This window comes from Triturus cristatus, chromosome 1_1 (genome assembly GCF_964204655.1).
Source record: "Triturus cristatus chromosome 1_1, aTriCri1.1, whole genome shotgun sequence".
Taxonomy (NCBI): Eukaryota; Metazoa; Chordata; class Amphibia; order Caudata; family Salamandridae; genus Triturus; species Triturus cristatus.
This window is the reverse complement of record NC_140579.1, coordinates 163233147-163258456: the sequence shown is the minus strand read 5'-3', so window position 1 is coordinate 163258456 and position 25310 is coordinate 163233147. Positions and strand designations below refer to the sequence as shown.

At 47.2% G+C, this 25310-nt stretch overlaps 1 protein-coding gene across 4 annotated transcripts in view; it reads left to right on the top strand.

Annotated features, from left to right (window-relative positions):
• TLK2 (tousled like kinase 2) overlaps positions 1 to 25310 on the top strand; it is a 2417851-nt gene that overhangs the window by 397377 nt on the left and 1995164 nt on the right. The gene's annotated exons all lie outside the window — the stretch shown is intronic.

The following is a 25310-nucleotide window of genomic DNA, read 5'->3' as shown; positions in this document are numbered from 1 at the left end:
CAGAAAGGGGCTACAGCTGTCGTTGGGAGACTCTAGGCAGGTGGAGCATCACAAGATCCTAGGTCAGGGTCGCTGGGGAGACCTACCTCCTCGTGGTGTTGGGCCAATCGAACTCTTGCCGTGGGCGTCCGGTGCAGAGTGGTGCAGACTCATGCATTTGGCCGGAGCCAGAGTCTGGTGAGCAAATCCGGTGCTCACGGGAGACAGTCTGGTTGGGGAAGGCAGGGTTCTGGGGGGCTGCTGGCTGCAGAACTCACCGGGATTTCGCTGGAACAGGTCGAGGTCAGGTCAGAATAGGCCGGTAAGGCTGGGGTCAAATCAGTTGGTATCCTCCCCTTCTTTCAGCACAGCTCTTTAGTCCTCCTTCTTGTATCTTCTTGTCTGAGGAGGCAAAGTTCAGGGTTGCTCCTAAATACCAAATTTAGCAGCGTTTCAGGTAGGTCAAGGTTTGGACCCATGAATCCCCTCCTTGGGGTGGGTACATCCCCTATCATGCCACCCTCCAGTGGGAGGGGAGGGCATAAGCCTTACCTGGTTGGCTGGGTCCCCCATCTTCAAGATGGCGGAGACTGAGCGTTGCGCCCCACCTCCACGGCCTGAGGGGTCGGGTTGTCAAAGGTGGGCACACCGCTCCTCTTTTCTTGGTTTTCCCGCTGATTCTCCTGTCCAAAGTGGGGTCAGAAATGGTGGAGGCCAGTTGCTGGGAGCAGCAGAGGGCTGGGTCAACTTACAAAGGCGGAAAGCCTTTGAAGCTTCACCTTCGTGGACCCTGCCCATCCTGGGGTTGGAGGCTTGGCACCTCGACCCAGGATGTGCTTTGTTTCAGGATCCTGAAAGCGGCAGGATCTCAACCCAGGGGTCCAGAAACATGTCTGGTGGTGGCAGCTGGCGAGCAGCCACTCCGCCAGGACACTAGACTCCTTTTTCAGGGGGCATCTCTAAGATGCCCTCTGAGGGCATTTTTCGTTAAATCCCACACTGGCATACGTGTGGCTTTAATGTGCTGAGAAGTTTGATATCAAACGTTCCCGTTTTCAGTAAAGCCATCATGGAGCTGTAGAGTTTGTAATGACAAATTCCCAGACCATATAGTCTTTATGGCATTACTGCACTTACAATGTCTAAGAATGGACTTAGACTCTGTAGGGGTACAGGGCTCATGCACCTGCACCCTCACCAGTGGCATAGTACACCCAGCTAGAGGGGTGGCTCACCTATGCCATAGGCAGTAGGTTGTAGGCATGGCACACAGGGATGTGTGCCATGTCGATTCTTCACTTTGCTCTGCACCAACTGCTCTGCACCAAAACACTCAGCCTGCAATGGTAGTGTGTATGTAAATGTACATGGCATATAAAGGTGGCACGATAAGTGCTGCAGCCCTTAGAGTCCTTCCCTGGTCACAGTGCCCTTGGTACCTATGGTACCTTTTACAAGGGACTTGCATGTTGCAAATTTGGGTGTGCAACAGTACAGATTTAGGGAAAGAACATAGGCCCCGTGTTATTGGTTGGCAGGAACCCAGGGCACTCTTAGACAAAAAGCATCAACATCAGCCATAAAGTGGAGGGCAACCATGCAAAAAGGGGCACTTTGCTACACAACAGCCCCTACCCCTCAAACGAAAGAGGATGAGCCTATCCTTTCCCTAGAGAGTCTTCATTGTCTTAAGTGGAAGTATCTGTAAAACCCATCTGCATTGGCATTGGCTGTCCAAGGTCTATGTTCCCTTTAGGGAGATTGACCACCTCAAACATTTAAGATTTTCATCTTTCATTTGCGTCAGCCATTTGAAAGGTCTGTGGTCAGTTTGAACTGTGAAGTGAGTACCAAACAAGTATGGTCTCTACTTTTTCGGGGATCAAACCACAGCAAAGGCCTTACTCTCAATGGCACTCCAATGCTGCTTTCTGGGGTGTAACCTCTTGCTTATAAAAGCAAGAGGCTGGTCAGGGCCATCATCATTGGTCTCGGTTAGTACCCCTACTGTCTCTAGCTCAGAGACATCAGTCTGCACAATGAACCGCTTGGTGTAGTCTGAAGCTTTGAGCATTGGTGCTGAGTTCATTGCCCCTTTCAGGGTGTAAAAAGCCTTTTGACAACTAACTGTCCAGTTTACCTTTTTGGGCATTTTCTTGGAGGTGAGTCCTGTGAGAGTTGTCACAATGGATCCATACCCTTTCACAAACATCCTGTAGTACCTAGTCAAGCCAAGGAATGCCCTGACTTGGGTCTGTATTGTTGGAGCCGCCCAGTCCAGGATAGCCTGGATCATGAGTTGTAGGAGTTGCACTTGGCCTCCACCAACAAGGTGGCCCAAGTACACCACAGTGCCCTGCCCTATCTGGCATTTGGATGCCTTGATAGTTAGCCTGCAGTTTGCAGGGCATTTAAAACCTTCCCAAGGTGGATCAGGTGATTCTGCCAGGTGGAGCTATAGACAGCAATTTCATCAAGATATGCTGCACTAAAGTCCTCCAGTCCAGCAAGAACTTGATTCACTAACCTGTGGAAGGTGCAGGGGCATTCTTTAAACCCAAGGGCATAATTTAGAAAACTGATAATGCCTATCAGGTGTGGAGAATGCGGTTTTCTCTTTGACTCCTGTGGGTATGCAAATCTGCAAGTACTGTGCAGTAAAGTCAAAGGTACTAAGAAATTTGGCTGCATCCAGTTATCTATTAACTCATCATCTCTTGGTATGGGGTGAGCATCTGTCTTGGTGAGCAAGTTGAGACCTCGGTAGTCCACACCGAACCTCATTGCTCGCTTTCCACCCTGTGGATGAGGTTTTGGGACTCTGACCACTGGCTTTCCGGAGGGTTTAATAACCCCCAACTCCATCATCTTGCTCACCTCGGCTTAGGTGCTCTCCTTAACTTGATCAGACTGTCAATAGATTGTTTTTGTTGACCGGTATATGGTCTCCAATGTTCACATCATGGGTACACCAGTGGGCCTGACCAGGGGTCAAGGGGAACAGCTTAGCATAAGACTTACTTACATTCAGCCCATTCAGCTTGCTGTTGGGTGGTGGGGGTGTCTGAATAGACAACTCTATCCATTGACCCATCTTTGGGGCTATAAGAAAGGAGGTCAGGGAGAGGTTCACACTTGTGTCTCCTGATCCTCATCAGTAACCATCAGCATGGTTATGTCAGCCCCGTCATGGAAAAGCTTTAGGCGGTTTACATGGATCACCCTGTTGGTATCCTGCTTGTGCCCAGCTCAACCAAGTAGTTGACCTCACTTTTCTTTTCTAAGATGGGGTAAGGGCTTCTCTATTTGTCCTGGAGTGCCCTTGGTGCCACAGGCTCTAAAATGCACACCCTGTGCCCTGGTTGAAATTCCACCAGTGCAGCTTTTTGGTCATGCCAGTGCTGCTTTGGCTGCTGGCTGGCTTCAAGATTCTTGGAAGCTTTTTCAATGTATTCTGGAATTTAGGCCTAGTCCTTAGTCCACAATATCCTGTTTGGGTTCTTAGATAGACTTCTCCCAACCCTCTTTATCAAGACAGAGTGGTTCCCTAATAGGGTGGTCAAACAGAAGTTCAAAGAGGAAAAACCCTACTCCCTTTTGAGGCACTTCCCTGTAGGCGAAAGGCAAGAGGACATCCCATCTCGTTTTGAATTTTTCAGGGAGCCCCATAATCATGCCCTTCAATGTCTTGTTAAGCTTTCCAACAAGACCATTGGTTTGTGGGTGATAGGGTGTAGTAAACTTGTACTGCACTCCACACTCATTCCACATATGTTTGAGGTATGCAGACATGAAGTTTGACCCTCTGTCTGACACTACCTCCTTAGAAAACCCTACCATGGTGAAGACGCTAGTGAGGACCTTTTCTACTGCAGGAGCTGTAGTAGTCCTAAGCGGAAATGTTTCAGGGTGGATCCACTACCACCAGTATAAATTTGTTCCCTGAGGCTGTGGGATGTTCAAGTGGACCCATTATGTCCACACCTACCCTTTCAAAGGGAACCCCAACCACTGGTAGTGGAATTAAGGGGGCCTTTGGGTGTTCACCTGTTTTGCCACTGGTATGAGAGTTGACACAGGAGCTGACAAACTCATTTACTTTCTGAGACATCTGGGGCCATTAAAAGTGGCTAAGTAGCCTGTCCCAAGTCTTGGTCTAGTCAGGATGCCCAGCTAGGGGGATGCCATGAACTAAAGTGAGTAAAAACTCTCTGTATATCTGAGGCACTACCACTCTCCTAGTGGCACCAGGGTTGGGGGTCTCTCCTCTCAGCATATGGGAGTCTCTCCTCCTAATCGGCTCTGTGTGTACCACTAACCTCTCCCTTTTCTTGCGCAGCAGCTTGCTGCCTCAGGATTTCAAGAGTTGGATAGGTCTGCTGTCCAAGGCACAGATGTTCCCTAGTGTGTCACCCTGGGCCTTAGAGCTCAACCTTGTAAGGGTCATGTTCCATGGGCGCAGTTCCCTCTGGGGCTGCTGAGTCCTTTCACCGAGGAGAGGGGTCCTGACTTCTGCTGTTCAGAATATGGCTTCCCAGTCTTCTTACATTTTCTCTTGGGAGGTTGGCCCATTCTTTTAAGCTCCAACACTTCTTTTTCACCCTGTTTTCGGCTCTGTGCTCCAGTTTTGACGCACACAATCTCGGGGATGTCCAGCATTACTGCATGGGTTTTCAATTCCAACTCAGACCACACTGAGATTTCCAGGTCGTTTCCAAGCAGACAGGCAGCTGGAAACGTTGAAGAGACCACTACCTGTTTCAGTTCAGTAACCTCAGCGCCCCCTCCCCCCGTTGCAGTCTAATGTTTTAGTAGTAACACTGTCCGCATTGGTGACTTGATAAGACTCTCCAATCAGGTATTGCTCTGGGTTAACCAGTGTGTCTCACCTTGGTGACACTGGCACCTGTATCCCTCAGGGCTTTTATCCTGGCCCCAATAATCCAGAGGTATTGCAAATACTTCTTTAAGTTGGGATGCCACACAGCTAAAGTGGCAAACTCAACTTCACCCTCAGTGACAAGAACTGCTTCAGTGTGAACCCAGATTTTCTCTGGGCACACTGTTGATCCCATCTGGAGATCGGCTACACCAGTACTAAATGGAGGAGGATTTGGGGACTTCTTGTTCAGGAAAAGTAGCATCTCTAGTTAAGTGTCCCGACTTTGGGGATCAAAGTTCTTCCCTTTGTATCTGCCATTGGACTGGGAAGAGTTTCAGGACACACCTCCCTGAACAGGTTTTGGGGCCCTTGAGAAGACTCTTGTTTTGTCTTTGGGGTTCTCATCCCCTTTCCCCTGGTGAGGTTTGGTAACCACTTTCTTTTGGTCATCCCCAGTGGCTGTTCTTGTTACCCTTGTCTTGACCCAGTGGTCTGCCTTCTTTCCCAATTCTTGGGGAGAAATTAGACCTAGGTCCACCAGATGTTGATGCAACTTCTCATTAGTGCACTTACTCAGAATGTTCTTTCATAAACAAACTGTAAAGTCCATTGAAATCACTTACATTATGTCCAGTTAACCACCCATCTATTGTCTTAAGTGAGTAGTGTACTAAGTCAATCCAGGACTGATTTTGGGTTTTGGAGCACCCCTGAATTTAATCCTATAGTACTCAGTTGTTAGCCCAAAGCCCTCAGTGTGGTGTTCATTAGGTCATAAGACCCAGCATCTGCCCCTGTAAGGATCAGGAGTCTGTCCCTGCAGTTACCGGTGAAAAGTTGACCAAGTTAGTCCAACAAATGCAAATGCAAAGTTGTAGACCCCATAGCTGATCCACCAATTTTGGAAGCTGGCTCTATATATACTATTCCAAAGTAAGGTATAGTGTGCACAGAGTTCAGTGGATCCCCAAAGGTAGGCAGAGGCTAAATTAGATAATACCTTGCTCTCTATTTGTGGTAGTGCGGGCGACCAGTAATGTTTTAACAGAGGGTAGTGTTAAGCATTTATTGTACACACTCAGGCAGGATAGATGTCACACACTCCCAAGACTGAACTCAGACCAATTTGTTTGTATAAAATTATTATTTAGTTGTATTTTATTTCTAGAACCAAGCCAGGCCTGGTGCAGGTAAGTGAAATAATACTTTGCAAAAACACTACAGTTGAATTTAGTTGATGTGTGTTGTCGTGTTGTTGCTCTCTGCATGCTCCCTTGAGTCACTGTGACACTGTCTGTTTTAGGTTTCACCATTTTGTGTAGCTTTTCTTCCAGATAGTACTGTCTGTACAGGTCTCAGTCTAATGTAATGTGGGTAGTGGAGAAGGGAAGGTGAGTGTGTCAGGCACCAGGTACTGTTCCAGCTTAGTGGAGATTGCGCTCTGCCCTGATCTTGTATTTGGGGCTGTATTATTGATGCTCTGCTTTGGGTGGTGCTCTTTTCCTTTTATCTTCTCTTTCCCTCTACCGTCCCCTCTTCCCCCCACTACTCCCTCCAATCAAATCGGAATGTGGTCACGGGCTACAGTATTAGTGCAGAGCGGTGCGACAATAAGCGGGGGAATCCTCGCTGGCAGGTGAGTCCCTCCACCTCATCTACTGTTTGAGCCTCAGCAGGCAACCACTGTTTACGGTCTGTGGTTCCTTTGAGTCACAGCGCCCAGCCTGCACTTGCCCGCCGGCTATATGGCCTGGGGCGATGCCTCCAACACTCGCCGCTCCACAGCAGGACGCCAGGTGCTTCAGGCGCAGCGCCAGTGCGCTATTCTAAGTGCTCAGCGGGCCTCGGTTCGCTTGTGGGTTTTAGTGTTTTTCCCCTTCCCATTAAGGTGAGGGGGGGGGTGAGATCCGCGCCCTTGATCCATCCCCTGAACCCGCACTGCCGTACCTTAGGGCTGGGTTTCTTTTCTGCGGGCCTCTTCACTCATTCCACGTCTTGATTGTCAGCCTGCGGCCTCTGGTGCGCGCAACTACCCATCTCAGAGCACGGTTCTCTGCTTTGTTTTGGGTCCCAGCAGGCGACCACTGTTTACCGCCCGCGGTTCCTTCGTGTAGCAGCGTCCAGTCTACACTTGCACATCTGGGTCACTCCGAAGCTCCGTCAGCGGTATGCCTCAGGGTGCCGTCTCCAGCACATGCTGCTCCCCAGCAGAACGCCGGGCACTTCAGCCGCAGCGCCCGCCTGGTGCGTTATTCTGAAGGCTTTGCGGGGGCTTGGTTAGTTTGTGTCTCGGAGTGTTTTTCCCTTTCTTGAGGGCAAGGGGGGGGGGCGAGATCCGGACTCCTGATCTCACCTCTGAGCCCGCGCTGCGTCTCCTGTGCCTCAAAGCTGAATTTCTTCTCTGCGGGTCTCTGTATTCAACCCGCATTTTGGCTGCAGCAGCCCTAGGTGTGTGCAGCTTCCTTCCGCTGGGCCCGGTTCTCCGCTTCGTTAACTGATCAAGCCAACCTGCTATCGTGCTGGGGATACACCGATCAAGGGCGGTCAGCCCATCGTGTATAAAAGATCCATGGGAGATTAGTGGTTAGTCAGGATTTTGTTGGGCCTTCACGGAGCTCACTACGATGCGTCCGTCCTGGCCGCCATCTTTGCCACGTCCAAAGTAATCCATGTTACCGACGTGTTGGGACTAAATCTAATGTGCCAACTAGGCATTCAATTTGGACATGAAGATCATGAGAATCTCAGTAGAACGAATAAACTCTTGAGACGTTACGCAATTGCCAGATATCTAGGAGGATCCAGTGATTTAGCTAGCCAGATAACGTGCGTGTGTCAAGTGGCTACAATGCGAGGGAGTGGGGGAAAGTAGCGATCTAATGCAATGTCCAGGATGCTATCATAGTCCCCACTGAATAGCCAGGGAAGTCCAGTCTAGTGCTGCTGTATCCCGGAAAAAGTATCCAGAAAGGCTGCCTGCTCGGAGTTAAAAGTATATATTGCTCCAAGCAACATATGGCAGCCCTCCAATGTGCCCTCTTTGAAGATGTAGATCTCCTCCAGGTCCGTAATTGTGGCATCTGCAATAAAAGGAACCCCCTGCTCAAATCCAGACTAAAACCTCATGGGCATACATGGACTAGTTAGTAGAAAATACCTGGGCCCTCCAGTGCTTTTGAAAGACACACAGCCTCTACGTACCTTAGGTGGGATCCTTGTAGGAATGCTATCTGTGTGTTACCTTCGGCAGAAATAGGCGTATACAACAAATCTACCGGAAGGAAATGCCATTCCTCAAATGTTTCAGATAAGTTTATTTGTGCTACCATTGTGATAGCTGTCTAAAGAGTGGTATCCCGGCCCTGAACAGGGTCATCGTGCAAAGCTCACCTAAGAGCTTGTGGTTAGAGAAGCTACGGCAAACAGAGTATTCGCGAACCCCAACAAACAAAAACTCCTAATAACATTGAGAACTGAGGAGAAACATGTTTTCACCCAAACATGCTAGCAGCTGGTGCCAGAGAAGGCGAACTAATGACTAAGCCTGGGTGGTGAACTCTGTTCCGTTCGGGGAGTTGGCAGAGTTTTTTGTGCTTCGCGGAGTTCTGTGAAACTCCGCTACGCGGAGCTTAGTTTTTTCCTCGCTCGCCAATGGGAAGTTGGCGAACGCGAGCAAAGTAAATCCAATGCCATACCACTTCCTTGGGTGGTTGCAGATGGTCGCTACTGCTCACGTTGAGAAATCTTCCGTTCACATTGAGGAAGCTTCCGTTCCAGTAGACCTTCTACTTGAGCGGCAGAAAGAAGCAGCACCCTTTTACTGTGCGAGATGCCATTCGTGCTGAACAAACACCCAGCACTAAAAATCAGTGCGCAAGGTAACCCACTCCGCAGCTCGCGGAACTCCACGTAGCTTGCCAGAGGCCTTTTTGTTAAGATATCAGTGCACATCTCAATGCGTGGCCCTCAATTTTACTTTCTAAAGGAACGGACAATGGTATATTGGAAAATATGCAAACTAAATCACCTGTAATAAAAAATGTGAGTTATACCTGGCACCGTGCAATGCTCTAACTGATCTCAATTTATTGCTTATTGAGAGATATATCCTAACTCAGTGCAGCAGTGATGTAGCCTTAAATGTTATTTAGGTTGCATATTTTCCATTCTACTACGGTCCGTTCCTTTAGATAGCGAATTAAGGGCCACACATTGAGATGTGCACTGATATTTTGGACATACTAGCAGGTGTATCCACCATTTTTTAGTATTTGCCTTAATTTTATAATCTGTTGTCTTCCATTGTCAGCCTGGCCTGTCTACAGTGTATAAATCGGTGAGCTTTGTCATGGATATTACTCAAGATTCAAGAGCAACTATTACGTTTTGCCGTTCCCATACACATCTGTGGAACCCTCAGCCACATATTCGGTACAGGCTACTATTTGAGACAGCACTTTAATAGATTAAATGGCTGCTGAGTTAATCCACGCGTAACACTTTTTTGTTTGATCTCCGTTGTACTAATGTCTTTATTCGGATATGCTACAGTAACAGAAATATCCTATTTCCAGGATACCTTTTGATGCATCCATGTGCTAGGTAATCTGCCTATGTTAGTCCAGCTTCTGTGAACATGACCCCTTTTGGACTTGCCATATTTAAACATAAATTCACAGTTCGGTTCATCTATATGAATGATGCATGTATAGGGGCACTTGCTCTCTTTAGTTAATGTTTGGATTTCGTTAGGCACTTGCACTACTGTTTCATTAACACAGATCTTGGTGTTATATCCCCCATTCTGTGCTTGTGGTACAAAGGGTATTCTGTTGTATTTACACTCAACGTTTTCTTCGTCACTAAACAAACTAAAGTATGGTCACGTGGGTTTCGATTTACCTAATATATATTTTAAAGCCTAATACGATCTTTTAATATTCGCATAATATTTGTGGACATATAAATTCAGTGATGTTGAATTTTTTTGTGTCCTTTGTAGAGAATGTTGTGACGGGTTCCTAACAAAGGCATCAATGCCGAAACTCGCGTAGTGTCTCAAAATACCACCAACCTTCTTTATCATCTCAGCCATTCGCATTTTGTTCCTTCATTTTATTGTTCTGGTTTGATCAATTAATGTAATGCATATCTGACAACAAAGAAAAGAAAAAAGTATGAAAAAATGGTAACAAGCGTATAACAAAACGTGCATCGTTCTGTGTATTCATTGTAATTTAGAACATTCGATAAAAGTATTGAGTTTTTTATGCAGAAAACTATATAGTATCTTTTTAGTGTGATAACTTTTAATTATTAAAAAATAATTTGATAAGTCACGTATGTTATTTGATATATTGGAATTCTATTGTCTGTTGTATATATATTATGCCTGCACACGTGTATAATGTCACTTGCTTAGGTTTTTTCTCAGCTGTTAGTATTTTCCCTGCGGTTGGCAAGTTTATCTTGTATGCAGGGGCCCCATTCTTTCAAACTTACATACACAAAATCCAACATATTGCCAGTGTAAGCCAGATATTAGCAACCAAGGCATCCCTCAGCAGGTTCAAAGCACAGGTTTGAAGGTCTGGACCACGGGGAGAGGGACTGGGCAAAAGCCATACCAAGAGCAATATCCAACCTAGGAGATTGACAGTTGGACAGTCCTAGAAGTGAGAGGCCTCTCACATTGGAGGATGCTGAACGAAGACGCCTGCTGAGTGCCACAACCTAGAATGGGAGGTTTCAAAGGAACAGATCCCATGAGCCGGCCATGCCTCAGCGGCATATTCCACATAGTGTAAACTGTACAATAGTGCCAGCTCCTGCAATACTATAAGACTAGAGTAAGAGTTCCGCTTGCAGTCCTATAGGTGATTATGTTCATACAACACAGCAATGCATACATTGTACATGACTGCAAATACACGAAGAAATGATTCCAGTGCAGGCAACAGGTGGTAACTTAGAAGTACATGCATTCAGAGCTTCACATCCTGAGAAGCATTGCAGAAGCTGGTGTAAAAATAGTATACATTACAAGGTCATATGCAAAGAAAAGAAGAACATAGAGTTGTCCCACCACCAGGAAGAATTTAAAGGACATAGTCTGCCGTTTGTGGAGTCACTTTAGTTGGTGTGACGTAGCAAGATGTAGGCAAGCATGATGTTGAGGATCCCTCATCGCTAGAAGATTTAGGGCCATATGTACAATATGTGCTGTTAAGAAATACAAAACTGCCTTTCGTAATGTACAAAGGTATGCTAATGTAAAAAGGCATATGCGGTGTCACCAAATGGGATTTCTACCCAGTAGATTCGCAAAATAGGAAATCGCAAATAGGGATTTCATTTTTGCGAATCTAAAACCGCTTGTACATACCATTCCCTAATTACGAAAAGGGCAATTATGAAATGCTATTACCATCGACCTGGATCTGATGGTAACCAGGTGCAAACTTAAACAAGCTTTTGCAATGCAATAGGTCTTGCATTTACACTAGTTTAAGCTATTGGCATTGGAAATGACAATGCCTTTTATTTACGTTTTAAAAACCAAAACAAAATAAAAGGCATTGTCCTTTACAATGCCAATAGATCATACTCCTGTAAATGTGAGACCTATTGCATTGCAAATGCTTGTTGTGTAAGCACTCAGAGTGCATGTTTTAGAAATGCCTCTCTCCTGCACTGCTGTGCTCACGTGCTGTTGTCTGCCCCTGTGTGCTTCTCCCCGCCCCATTCCTGTTGTGCTCGTCTGTGTTGCTCCATTTTGCAGCTGACCCCAATCCTTTCCCATGTGGCCTCTGTGCCCCCCTGCCCTGCTATGCTTCTGTCTCTCCAGTGAACCCCGTGTTGCCACCAACTCCCCTTGTTGCTTCACCCCCGCCCTATATTCCCATCATCTATCTGCTTTAAAAAACTGAAAAATAAAAAACCTTTGGGGCGTTTTTTTTAGTTACCTAACTGACTTAGATCGGTAACTAAAAATAAAAGTAGCGCATCGTTTTGAAGACGTGCGCACCTACAAAATGACTCCAGTGGCTACGTATTAGATTAGGTTTTTTTTTATAGTTTGGTGTGCCGAGTGCATTGCAGCGTGGCCAACAGCTATTGGTAAAACCAACAGTCACAAAGGTGAAAACTATTGATTTTACCAGAGCTTGTTATGAACAGAGGACAAGTTTATTAGGTCTCGGCTAGCGTAGGCTGCGCATACATGCGCAGTCTCGCTGGCGAGATTTCATGTTAGGTCTCGGCTAGCGTAGGCTGCGCAGTCTCGCTGGCGAGATTTTATGTTTTTGGGTAGCTTTCACTAGCGGGGTTTAAGCCCCGCCCCTCTTTTCCATTGGCTGGCGTCACCGTTTATGCTAAACGGTGGCCAGCCATTGGAAAAGAGCTTCCAGTGACGTACACTTTTCTCTTTTAGAGCCGTCCCAGTTGGACTGGCTCGTCTGACTTCCTGCTGGCGTAAAAGGTTTCTTATCTTCTTTATTGGGGATAAACACATGGCGACGGTAGAAAAAGGCGACAAACGTCATGGCGAGCGCTTGTTATTTTCTTACTGTCGCGCGCTATGTCACTGTAATCCTGCAGGGAGTCCTTCTATGCCACACACAAGCACCTTCATGGCATTATGTACCACAGCAGTCGTTCCTAAACATCTCTAGCTTCCTTGCGTGGAGACAGTACAAGCAATTTCCGGGCGTGTAAGATCCGCAGAGCCGTGTTTTTTGTCTCGCAGTTTTATATAGCTCGAATTCAACCTGGAGGTATCGGGGCGCTTTACAGGAGCACCAGCTTTTCCAGACGGGCACATCCATGTTTTGTTAGGCGCGGGGAGATGTAGTGATTTGCCCAGAATCACAAGAGGTTGAGCCGCAGAGACTCGAACCTGGTTACCCAGCTTCGAGGTCATATGCTCTAACCGTTATGCCACATCTTAATGAGTCCAGCCTGCAGGGACAGGGGCCCCTGTACTTACACTCCAGAGCGTGTCACTCCTGGGTGTGTCACTCTTAAGTTGGTCAGTCCTGTGTGTGTCTCCTGAGGTTATCACTCATGAATGTATCACTACTGGGTGTGTCATTACTGGGTGTGTCATTACTGAGGGTGTCACTTCTGAGTCACTGGGGCGTGGGGTAGAGCAAACAACTCCGTACTGGCCACTGTGTTCTATTTGTATGACGATGCTTGTTTAAACCCGAGATGCGCTTGGTGGGCGCTATACCCCTACTGTGTCACGTGAGAGCTAGTGTCTCACTCTTCACCAACCAGCAGGAAGTGCGTGAATCTTCTCGAGCGAGGGCTACATATGGAGGGGGAGAGTGCATCCCCCACGAGCACAAGAGCATCTCTGAGGCCCGTGACAGTGAGTGCACGTGTGAGGGCGTGTGAGATCTGCAGAGCCGTGTTTTTTGTCTTGTAGGTTTATATAGCTCGAACTCAACCCGGAGGTATCAGGGCGCTTTGCACCAGCTGTTCCAGACGGGCACATCCATATTTTGTTAGGCGTGGGGAGATGAAGTAATTTGCCCAGAATCACAAGAGGTTGAGCCGCAGACTTGAACCTGGTTACCAAGCTTAGAGCTCGTACGCTCTAGCCGTTGGGCCACATCTTATTGAGTCTAGCCTGCAGGGACAGGGTCCCCTGTACTTACACCCCAGAGTGTGTCACTCCTGGGCGTGTCACTCTTAAGTTTGTCCGTCCTGTGTGTCTCTCCTGAGGTTATCACTCCTGGATGTATCACTACTGGGTGTGTCATTACTGAGGGTGTCACTCCTGAGTGTGTCACTGGGGCGTGGGGGAGAGCAAACAACCCCGTACTGGTCACCATGTTCTATTTGTATGCTGATGCTTTTTTAACCCGAGAGGCACACTTCACACGTACTGTAATGTACAAACTACGCACAATCCGTCATGCTCAGTCTTCTGAATGAAAGGCAGCCACCGTTGAATAAATAAACACTGATCGTGTCTCAAAGCTGTTTCACATGCAGACCCCACAGAGGGCAGTGCTTCGACGCGCACCCTCCGAGCTTTGTAACACTCACTTGCAGCCTCCGACTCTGTACACCTCCAGAGCCACACACCTATTCCTATGTGTACCTCTCCTCTGTCCCCGGCCACATGCTTTCTCAGCGTACTGAAACTCCCCTGGATGTCTAGCTCCTCTTTACTCCTCTTGGCGCTATGTCGTATGCTACAGGAGCAGGCGCAGTGCTGTGAGGTGAACAAGGGAGGGCGCCTAATTTCCTCACAGCTGTGATCGGTAGCAATCTGAGTATGTCAGGCATGTGAAGAGGGGCACCGACCACCAAAAAATACAATAATTCTGTTTTAAATACAAGCCTGCGGCTGTTCCACAACTACGTGTCAACATCGGTAGTCATAGGAGCACTGTTTACACATTCTGTAGTGTGCACACCACGCACACACTTGACACGTACTGTAGTGTCCAACCACACACACACTTGACACGTACTGTAATGTACAAACTATGCACAATCCGTCACGATCAGTCTTTTGAATGAAAGGCAGCTACCGTTGAATAAATAAACACTGATTGTGTCTCCGAAGTCCGCGCTCGGCCTTACTCACAGTGAGGACTCTAGAATCTTACTTTCAGAAACTGTTGCTAAGCTCGAAACTGCATTAAAGGTTTGCAAGATTTGGCTCCCTCTAACCCACGGCTCTTACCTTCATTAGTTACGCCTTCTGTGTTGTGTACCGTTCCCATTGTATCCTTCACACTTTGTAGCACACAGTGTAGACAAGGGTATTCATAGACCAGTGTAGACACTTTCTAAACAAAAGGGGTCATGTGTGGTTCGGCGAAGTGGCAAACCCTCTGCAAGGCTTAACTGGTCAGCTTTCTGTTGACGATTGCTGCATTCAAGTGTTAAACTGGTACTAATGAGGTGCGGCTTTGCTCATACACTATTAGTAGTTGTTGTTAAACTTTCAAAAAACTGAAATATTACTGCTACATATTGTGCCACATTGTTACATCTTCGACTTTCCTTGCTGCATAATTATGTCAACCCTATTCTTCACTGCCACTTAATTCTAGTGGCCGTGCTATAGTGCTTTATAGTGTTTAAGTAGCTGATGTAAGAAATGCCTCATGGGCAGATATTTCTATTGTTCTGGTGTCAATCTGGCACTGACCAGATGTGGCAACAACACCTTGTCACAGCCTGGAGTGCTGGTCCATTGGCAGAACCCCCAATCTGAAGCGAGAATAAACTGTATACATGGGTGGCGGATCATTATATCCAAATAAGTTTTTCTGCCCCTATAGATTTTGGTCCCAACTATTGCTATCATGTACTGCTAGTAACTGCGGCCTCCGTGGTGGTTGTTTCTGGCTTATCTGTACGTCATAGAAATTTTTACCATTCAGAAATAAATAAATCTAAAGGGAAAGTTGAAGGAAATGAAGGGCGACAGCAGCTCAAGTATTTAGGATTAACAAGTCAGGATTCACGGTGTTACAGTTCGCATGAAGCGCACAACAGGAAGCAGCTACGGATAGGTCACATTATAGTACTTGGTGTCATGTGACACAGAGTGCCACCCTCTGACACAAATGTCACCTGATAAGTAATGTAAACCCTTCTCCCCACCATAATAACAAAAAGATGCAACCAGGTCTGGACTGGCCCAAAAGCAGCAGCAAATGCTGCTCAGTGTGCACATTCACCCTGCCAATAACAAGGATTACTGCCTTCACTATTGAAAAACATAGCCAATAGGTCTCGCCTTTGGGCCCTTATAAATATTTAGTTATGCAGCACAATATCCTTGGTTCTACAACATCAACCGTTGCATGGCTAAACACTTATAAGGTCCCGAAGGCGAGACCTATTGGCTATGCCAATGCTTGTTCTTTTAGTGAGTGAGAAGCGTGGTAGAAGGAAGTTAAGATGTTCGTTTCCAGTCACAGATGGTCCACATACTGTGACATTACTTTAAAAAATCAAAGCAGAAGCGGCGGGCGGAGAATTTTCAGAGAGCATATCCATGTTTTTTTAACGCCAGCAAAGTTTTACAAAGTTACCCTTTTCACACTTTGATAAGTTTACGGTTCAAGTTTTCTTTCCTCCATGCCACGTTTTTCTGTGCATTGTGTTTTACTTTTCATTGCAAGTTGGCCTTATATAGAAGTGTTCTCTCAAGTTTACCTCTTACGAGATAAATTGTTGAAAAGAATGGATTGTCGTAAGTGTCACGACTTGTAAACAAATTTGGGAAAAATCTCAAACTGTACAAATTTGTGAAGTTGCAAAACACCAACTTCACCAGGGTTGCAAGAAACGACATGTGCAACTTCCACACCCCTTTTGGGAATACTGTCACTGTCTTAAAGGTAGCGCCACTTTTAAGTGACTTTGCCCACACGCTGTCATCTATGAAAAAGATCAAACAATCACAGACACTTATGGCCCTGCTCGTGAGGCTGAATTAACGTGTGTTGATGGCCGCGGAAGGCTCATGCATCAGTGTTTCAGGGGGCAGATGGGCCATTGTTTGGGTACTTCCTGCCTAGGGCTTGATGCTGGTCATGCTTCCTGCCCCAGGGTAGGAAGCTGCATCCGTGGATGGTCTGTTGCAGGCCCTCCCACCCCGTGACGCAGGTGCTAATTTGATGTCTGCAGACCAGCACGAGCCATGAATTCCAGGCACTGAATTCAGTGTTTACGGTACAGCAAACAGCACATTGATTCACTATCCAGGGGTAGGCGCAGTTGGTTTACGTAGAGTCGCTCAGTGGCTTAGCCAGTGTGTAATGGTCCCTCTGTTAAATGCAGCAATAATCGGAGTTAAGTGGGCCTCTCAGCTGTCTGGGCCCCGGTGCCACTGCACCCGCCGCACAAATGGAAGCAACGCCACTGGGTGTGCTCCTTTAAAGTCTTTACTTTTGAACTAAATGATAGATGTCCAACGCTGAAAGGGGAGAGGCTTATGCCCGGTAGTCACGTGTATAGCTCCAAACCGCAGTAGGAATAGAAGCTTTGCATATTATTAACAGGGGTGGCAAACATTTAGTTGGACTTTAAATTGTAAATCTGTGCTAATTTGTTTTCGAGTGTGCTCTTCTGCAAGTGCCCTGCTTCCGGTTGCTGTTTTGTCTGGCAGAACATCCTAGCGCCAGTCTTGTGTTGGGCCGAGTCACAGCGCTTTGCCTCAGCGAAGGATCCTCCTGTGTAGAAGTTTGATTTTACACTGGAGTATGCTTGCCAGGTCTTACTAGGGCTCCGGTCTAGAACCGTTCTAGGTCTTGCCTCGAATGTTCCCTCGATCTTAGAGTATCTGGATATCGCGTGATTGGGGTGTTCTGGTGTGTGAATGGGTCATGTGTGTGGGTGGAGCAAAGATGCCAGCGGACCCATCATATGTGACACATTCAGGAGTGCTTAGCGTGCCCGGGTTCTTGAGCTTAGAGGTAGAAGCGAAACAACAACTCCCAGAATACAGTATGAGTTCAGGGAAAGGAAGCACTCCCTTACGGTGTCACGTCAGATGTGGGCATTAGGAGGGCGTTTACGTGAACTTCGCCTGACCAAGTGCACAGTTCGCTTTAATGTATTTCACATTATTTTCTAGAATTAATGTAGGGGCAATGGGGGGTGCGGACGGTTCGGCTCATTGCAAAGATGTGGCGTAACGGCTACACCGGTGGTCCTGGAAGCTGGGGAACTGGGTACGAGTCTCAGCAGGGACTCAACATCCTGCGATTCTTAATCTCCCTGTGCCTAACAAAAAATGAATGTGTCCATCTGTAACGCAATTGGTGCTCATGTAAAGCGTCCCGATACCTGCGGGTTGAGTATGCGCTATATAAAACGCCCCCCCCCCCCCCAAAAAATACCTTGAATGCCAGGAACTAGTTGGCAAGGCAAGTAATGCACCAAACAGGCGTGAACACTGGACACTGACTGAGGGTAAACACGAACTATAGGCACTGAAGTGTGAGACTTTAAAGTACAAAATTATCGAAATAGAAACATATGGTGGGCAGAATATCAGCTACTGTAATATTGTGAAAGTACGTATAACGAGGTAAGCACAGACGTGCTTTTCTTAACTTCACATCAACATACCTTTCAAAATATATACATCACCTTTCAAAATATATACATCACCAAGGTACGCATAAGTGGATTTAAGTAGTGTTAACATATACACGGATGTTCTAATCAGACCCCCCAGGATATAGCGGCATGGATTAGCAAATTTAGCGGCACAAATATGGAAATTTAGCGGCACAAATATGGAAATTTAGCTACAATTTTGCGGCGTTTTATTTGGCAGTTTTTCCTACAACAAACACAGATCTTTGTTTTTGGAGTTATTTAACATGAAGCTATGTATATTTGGTTTATTTACAATGTAGACACTTTGTTTGTCTTCAAGACTACATATAGGACATAAACCTGTTAATGAATAAATGCCCACGGAACCTGTATGCTTGTGTTAATCTTGCAGTTCTTCTGAGCAGTCCAAATCGAGCCCATTATTGTGCTGCTGATTATAATGCAAGAACAATAATGCCCGGATGGATTGCTCTGAGAGGGACCGTCGTTTGGCTGACAAAATAATTTTGTAGATGCTGTTGCTCCTTTCAGCATCTGCAGAACTGGTCACACAGTCCTTTTACACAGCTGCAAGCTGTGAAAGGACTGGAATGCGGTCAGCCATCCCACACCAAAAGAGGTCTGTGTCAATCACCCCAGAAACAGATGCCTGTACTGCTTCTGGGCCTACATGTTCAAAGTAGAGGCAAAGCTTCTCATCGGGAACTTCGCTGAAACCAGGGATGGCAGAATATGCACTCTTGTCCTTAGGCAGGATGCAGAGTCGTGCAGGATTGAAAAGGCGCACTTGCTTCAAGAAGCCAATGCCCGGTTGTGCCTCCCCTATGTATTTGCCCGCCTTTTCCATAGAAATTTCAAAAGCTTCATTGAGCTGGGCTGTTATCTTTTTTTTTTCTGTGTCAGAGTTAATTTAGCCCCTGCAGTGGTCTGTAGAAATGGTTGTAGTGACTCCAGAGTGAGGACTGAATTGTTTGTTAGGTACATGTGAAGGTCCTCCAAATAATCATACACCTTCATTGTCACTGGTGTCTGACTCTGGAATAAGTCCATCAGATGCAAAATGTTTTGGCACTTTTCTGCCACAATGTCCAGTTGCACTTTAATGCAGTTTCTTTGGTCGCTGTTCAAAATCCTTTGCAGATTTTCAAGGGAATCTGGGGGAGACTTGCTGAGTTGCATTTCAGACTCAACAAACCCAGCATAGGCCTCAAAATGCTTGCAATGGTACTGGACAGCAGCAAACCAAGAATTCCAGCGGGTACTGCAAGGGTCAGGTGCCATCCGTGGTTTCATCCCATGGTTCTCAGCAAGATGGTGCAGGTACCTTCTCTTTCTGCTCCCGGCCATGTAAAAGATGCGCGAGAAGTACAGAAGGAAAGCATTTAGCTCCACAAAAGGCTTCCTAAATGACTCTCCAATAAGGTTCATTATGTGTGCCAAGCAGGTGATATGTATGGAGTTTGTGTACAGATTTCTCAAAACAGTGTTGTATGCCTTGAGCATGTATGCTGCATTGTCCGTGTTAAAGGAAATAACGTCCTGAAAGGCTATGCTGTACTCTGTGAGCACCTTCACAACTGCTTGCGCTACAGTCCCATGGTTGCACTGTGAGAGGAACACTGTGTCTGCTAGGTGGGTGTGGATCTTGCGGCCACCCTGCGCAGAGACCACTGCAAATAACACATTCAATATACAACGCCCTTCAACATCAGGTGTTTCATCAAATATAACACTGATCTTCTGACCTTGCAAGTGTTCTTTCAGCTCGTTCTTTGCTACTATATATCTCTCTAGGAGATAACGTTCTTGAAGCTGATGACTTCCAGGTATTGCTCCACCATTTCGTACTCGATCATGGACAAACTTGCGCAACACAGGGTGGTCGGTTTTGCTCAGTGGAATGTTCAGCGCTGTGCAGACATTGACCCACTCACAATTTCCTGGTTTGAGGCACCGGCAGCTGTACTCTTTGTGAAAAGTGAGTTCACAGTCATCTGACGGGCACGTTTTGGCGAAGAGTGAGGGTCTGGATCATCTGAACAGCGCTTCAAGTGTTTTTGGGACCTCGCATGCATATCAACTGTGTTTCCGGATGTGGTCCACCGCCACATTGCACACACTGCAAAACAGCACACCACCATCAGCATGCATCACGGCGCTGTACTCTTTGGCCCGATCTGCTGCAGTTATATGGGTAGGTAGATGTGACTGGTGCTTCACAGTCTTCAAAGGCTGCATAAACTTCTCCATCGTGCTTTTGTTGTGGTGGCTTGTTGGCCGCTTGGAATCCAAAAGATCTCTGGCTTGTGGCACACAAGCGGTACTCACCTACAAATATATTTGGTGTTACTAGATGTGTTCCAAAGGGGAAAACGACATAGCAGTTGTTGGATGGAAAGTTAAGAAAACGTAGGTTAAACGTGGTTAGAAATGCATGTAACTCTGAAGCAAAGTTGCATACATGGCGCGTTAACATACAGGTAGGCAGAGGTCCTTCGAAGGGAAATGGCACACTTGTGTGGTCCCGCTAGGCAACTTTTAGTCTGTGGAGGGCAGTGGGGGTGCGAGGTAAACATAAAAAACATAAGGCAAAAGTGTTTCCCCCCCCCAAAAACAACCGTGCCCCAAAGTGCCTACAAAGAAAAAATCACATTTGGGCAAAAACGGGAAAAAGGGGAAGGCTGAGCCACCTGCAAAGAAAGTGAAACCTAAATGCGCGAAACAAATTTGTACAAGTGTAGTTGTAGGAGCACATATGCCCGGCGTTTACACTCGGGCGGGGACCAACAGTGCTTAACGGGAGTCTAGGGGACAACTCCAAGACAGCCCCAAACCAGCCCCAAGAAATACAAAAAACAAAATTACAATTATGAAACGCACATGATCACGCAGAATCCCATCACCAAACCATGCACAGCGCTCCCACCCATTGCAAGTAGGACTTCACAAATATTTAGCATATATGGTATTCATCTCCCCGGAAGTATACAGAAACCAAAACTTACCAGTTCTGTGCAGCAGAAAGCATATATTAGTTGCCAGATTGCCCAGTGGCTCTTGAACCAGCAGCTTCTTTCCTCCGGGACTCTACAAAAGAAGAAAAAAGAGTAACCGCTGGCTTTGCTAGCCCTTCCCATGGCACCTGTCCCACATCACTGACACCTCCCCCACTACGCTGCTCTAAAAACCACAGTACCCCCTTGTGCCCCTGGGCCCGCATGACCAGCTGGCCTCAAAAGAATGGCACCTGGACCTGCCGCACACCTTGCACGCGGCGGGGACAAAACTTACCTGTGCTCTGCACCGGCTCTTGAACCAGCAGCTTCCCTCCGGGACTCTACAAAAGAAGAAAAAAGAAGAAAAGAGTTACAGCTGGCTTTGCTAGCCCTTCCCATGGCACCTGTCCCACTACGCTGCTCTAAAAACCACAGCACCCCCATTGTGCCCCTGGGCCTGCATGACCAGCTGGCCTCAAACTTTTTTTTAAACAAAATTGCCCCCTGAGGGCCCTCCGTGTGCCCTGTGTGCGGCGGGCCCCCAACAAACTTGTTTTTGTAAAAAAATGGCAGCCGGGGCCCGCCGCGTGCCCTGTGTGCGGCGGGCCCCGGCAGAAATGGCACCTGAGGGCCTGCCGCACACTGGGCACGCGGCGGGCCCCCAACAAACGTTGATTTTGTCAACAAATGCCCCCGGGGGGGACCCGCCGCCCTGTGTGCGGCGGGCCCCCAACAATTTTTTTTTTACACAAAAACAATGGCAACCGGGGCCCGCCGCGTGCCCTGTGTGCAGCGGGCCCCGGCAGAAATGCCACCCGAGGGCCCGCCGCATGTGGGCACGCGGCGGGCCCCCAGGAAACTTATTTTTTTAAAAATGCCCCCTTGAGGGCCCGCCGCGTGCCCTGTGTGCGGCGGGCCCTCAATAACCAAAAAATTCAAATAAAATGGCAGCAGGGGCCCGCCGCGTGCCCTGTGTGCAGCGGGCCCCGGCAGAAATGCCACCTGAGGGCCCGCCGCACACAGGGCACGCGGCGGGCCCCCAACAGTTCAGCCCCAGCAGCACAGCAGCAGCTTACCTGGGCCTCCCGAGCCGACGATCCACCAGGTCCAACGATGATGCTCCAGACCGCTCCAGACCAGGTGAGTCAGCCAGCAGCAGGAAAGTGAAAGAACAGACAGCAGGCAGGTGAGGGGTGTAGATAAACATCACCTCGCCTGCCTGCTGTGAGGGCCCCCCTTCTATTGGCCCCGTGGCAAGAGCCACGGGACCAATAGAAGGGCGGGTCTGCTGGATGCCAAGATTTTGCAGGCACTTTTGTAAAAATCGCGGCATTTTTACAAAAGTGACGATTTCGGATTTTTTTGCAAATCGCGAAATCCTGGAGGGTCTGATCGAAGACCACAGGGCGCTGACCAAAACTCCTAGATTGACAAGCTGATGACCCAATGCAAACAAAGTGCGTGCGCCGCTGGTAAAAGATCAAATCCTGGCGGGCGTGGCTAAAAGGAGACCGGGTGGCAACAAGCAGCGATTGACATGGATTGCATGCAATCATTGCACTGCCTTCAGCATGATTCGTGATGCCAAACGACGCGCACAAATCAACACTCAAGACAGAGCTGGGACGAGGCTTCTTGGAATCCTATCTATTCCAAAAAGCCTCGTAAGACGAGAGCAGCGCATGCGCTGGTTATGTCACGAGACCTAAAAAGGCACCCAAAATGCATGAAATAAGGTCCCAAATATGTCAAAACTAATCTGTAGACCATGATATGAGTTTCGGAGCAGGCAGTGTTCCCAAGTTTTTCTTTCACACACAATGAATTATTCCACGAGGCACTATAAAAAAGTTGGAAAGGAGTACAGTAAATCCAAATAAATTAAAATGTTACTTAAGATACACCTTTCATACAGAATATGCAATCAGAAAAAGTACAGGGCATATCAAGGCAACAATGCACAAACAAGTCAAATTTTCATCATAAAATGTATATTTATTTCTAAATAGCCCTGTGTCAGCAAGTGTGCCCTTGTGATGCGCTGTAGAACAAAGCCTATTTCAAGTATGGCACTTTCCCACAACAGTATTCTTCCCGCTGAACAAGAAAGAGAAAAAATATTTTTGTCTTCCATATTGCCTTCTAAAAAGTCAGTAAGTAGCTTACCTGATTTCGATATATTTTTCTTTGCATTTTTTTTTCATTCGAGGCCTGCATTTATTATGGCAAAATATTACAAATCCCCGGATACAAAGCTAAAAAGGATGACAAAATGAGCGGCTCACATCTGACATGGGGCAACAAACTATCTGACATCACACTGCACCTGTTGTACATCACAAAATACTCCTTATTGTGCATCCCATATGCCCAAATAAAGCATACAGCTCCGTTCCCCCTCTAAACTGTGCAACAGCTAGTGCTCTTGTTAGGGGCGTAAACCAGTGCTTCCCTGCTCTGTACTTCCTTGATGCACATCACCCTGTGCTCCTCTTCTGCACATCACCCTGCACCTCACTGATGCATTTCACACTGTCTACTTCACCACACAGGTTATGTATGACTAGTGGTGTGTCTGTATTTGTCTGTTGATATGGGGACCTGTATGTGAAATGGGTCGCTGGCGGTGACTTCCATGTTTATGGTCGTTGTGTGAGTGTGCCCATACAGTGCATGTCTCTTGAAACCTGTCAAATACAAAAAGCGAAATGTAGTGGTATTGCCAGCGCATGTTATTCAAGCCCTCTTAAAATAAGGTTAAGATACTCAAAGAGAGGGGCATTAGGTTAGTGAAAAAGACTATAATGGTACTTTCCTCAGCACATAAAGCCACTGCAGTGTTTGAAGATGCCATGGTCCGTAAGTGTAACTTGTACCATTTCCCATTAGGAAATCGCAATTTAGCTATTTCCAATTTTGCGTTTCCTAAATATCGAATCTGTAGTAATCGCTATTAGAAAATCGCAGATTGCATACATTCTGTTTTGTGATTTCAAAATAGCGATTTCCACAGATTCTATTTGGGAATCTAAAAATCAGAATGTCATAAATATAGGCCTTAGAGCCATCTCCGTCATTGTCTGAAGATGGAACAGGATCTCGGAATGCCAGCAGCTGCCTGATGCCTCTCCTGTATAACGTGTTCCAGGTTAGGTGAGTGTAATGGCTGCGACAACAGTTGCAACTGGTAGTTCCAACGGCGCCCACCAGAGCCTTACGCCTACTCTTCCAGTGACTTTGAGGCGGCATCCGCATTCCTGTGCCGTTCCAACCAGGCCTCTTTAGGATCAGTGAAAAAGATAGACTTACCACCTGTCACTACTCGATGCCTTGGAAAAGAGAATTTAATGTTAGATTCCCTGAGTCTGCATGTAACGTTGAGAAAAGAGCTGACGTTGTACTGCCGATGTATAGGCGGGGGGGGGGAGGGGGAACCATCGCGAGTGCATAGTCACTGTAAGTCAAGCTTGCGAGCCTCTCTCAGGATCACATCGCGGTCCTTGTAGTGAAGCAGTCACACCACCAGCGCTCTCAACAGGGCACCAGGGATGGGCCACCTTACCGTCACCGGTGTAACCATTTAATAGAAAAGAAGAGCAAGAGGACAGTAGAAGGAAAAAAATGATGGAACCAAGGTTCCAAATAGGATACCGCGTCCTGGCTGTGTTTTCAGGGAGGCCCATCACACACACATTGTTTTTACTGAAGCAGCCTTCAGCATCCTTTGCCCTCCCCTCTAAAATCGAACATGATCACGTAGTGTGTTCAACTGATTACGCATCATGAGTTTGCTGGTGAAGAGTAGCCAGTTACTGATTAATAGTTACTTAGTCAGCTAATTTGCTGTGTTTGTTGCTTAATAGATCGAGATCTGTAACTGCTGTGACAACCATGTTCTCTAATGATACTCATGACTTTTCTATGGCCGCCAGGGCAATGCCTAGTTTGTCGTCGATAGTGGTGGATGCGGTGGAGGGTTCTGAGGGGACTACCTCGCGTGGGTCAAGCGGGGGTAGTGCTGAAGAATGTGAGGGTGTAGGAAAGGGTCTGGACCAAAGACACCCAATGGTTGCTGAAGGAGCGTTGGCAAAGTCAGAGAGCTAACAAGCAGTGCACTTAGATGAGGGCCCGCCTGTGGCTGCCTGAGCCAGTGAGATGGAGTGGTACACAGCATGAGCAGCCCAAAGATTGCATCACTCCTCTGGTAATGGCAAGCAGCCACATGTTTAGATTTCAGGAGCTGTGTGACAGTATGTAGACTCAGAAATATGGGATCAAGTACAGACAGACTCATGAACTCCAGCCCGGCTTAGGGTGATGGGTTGGCAACTGCCTATCAAGTGAAATTG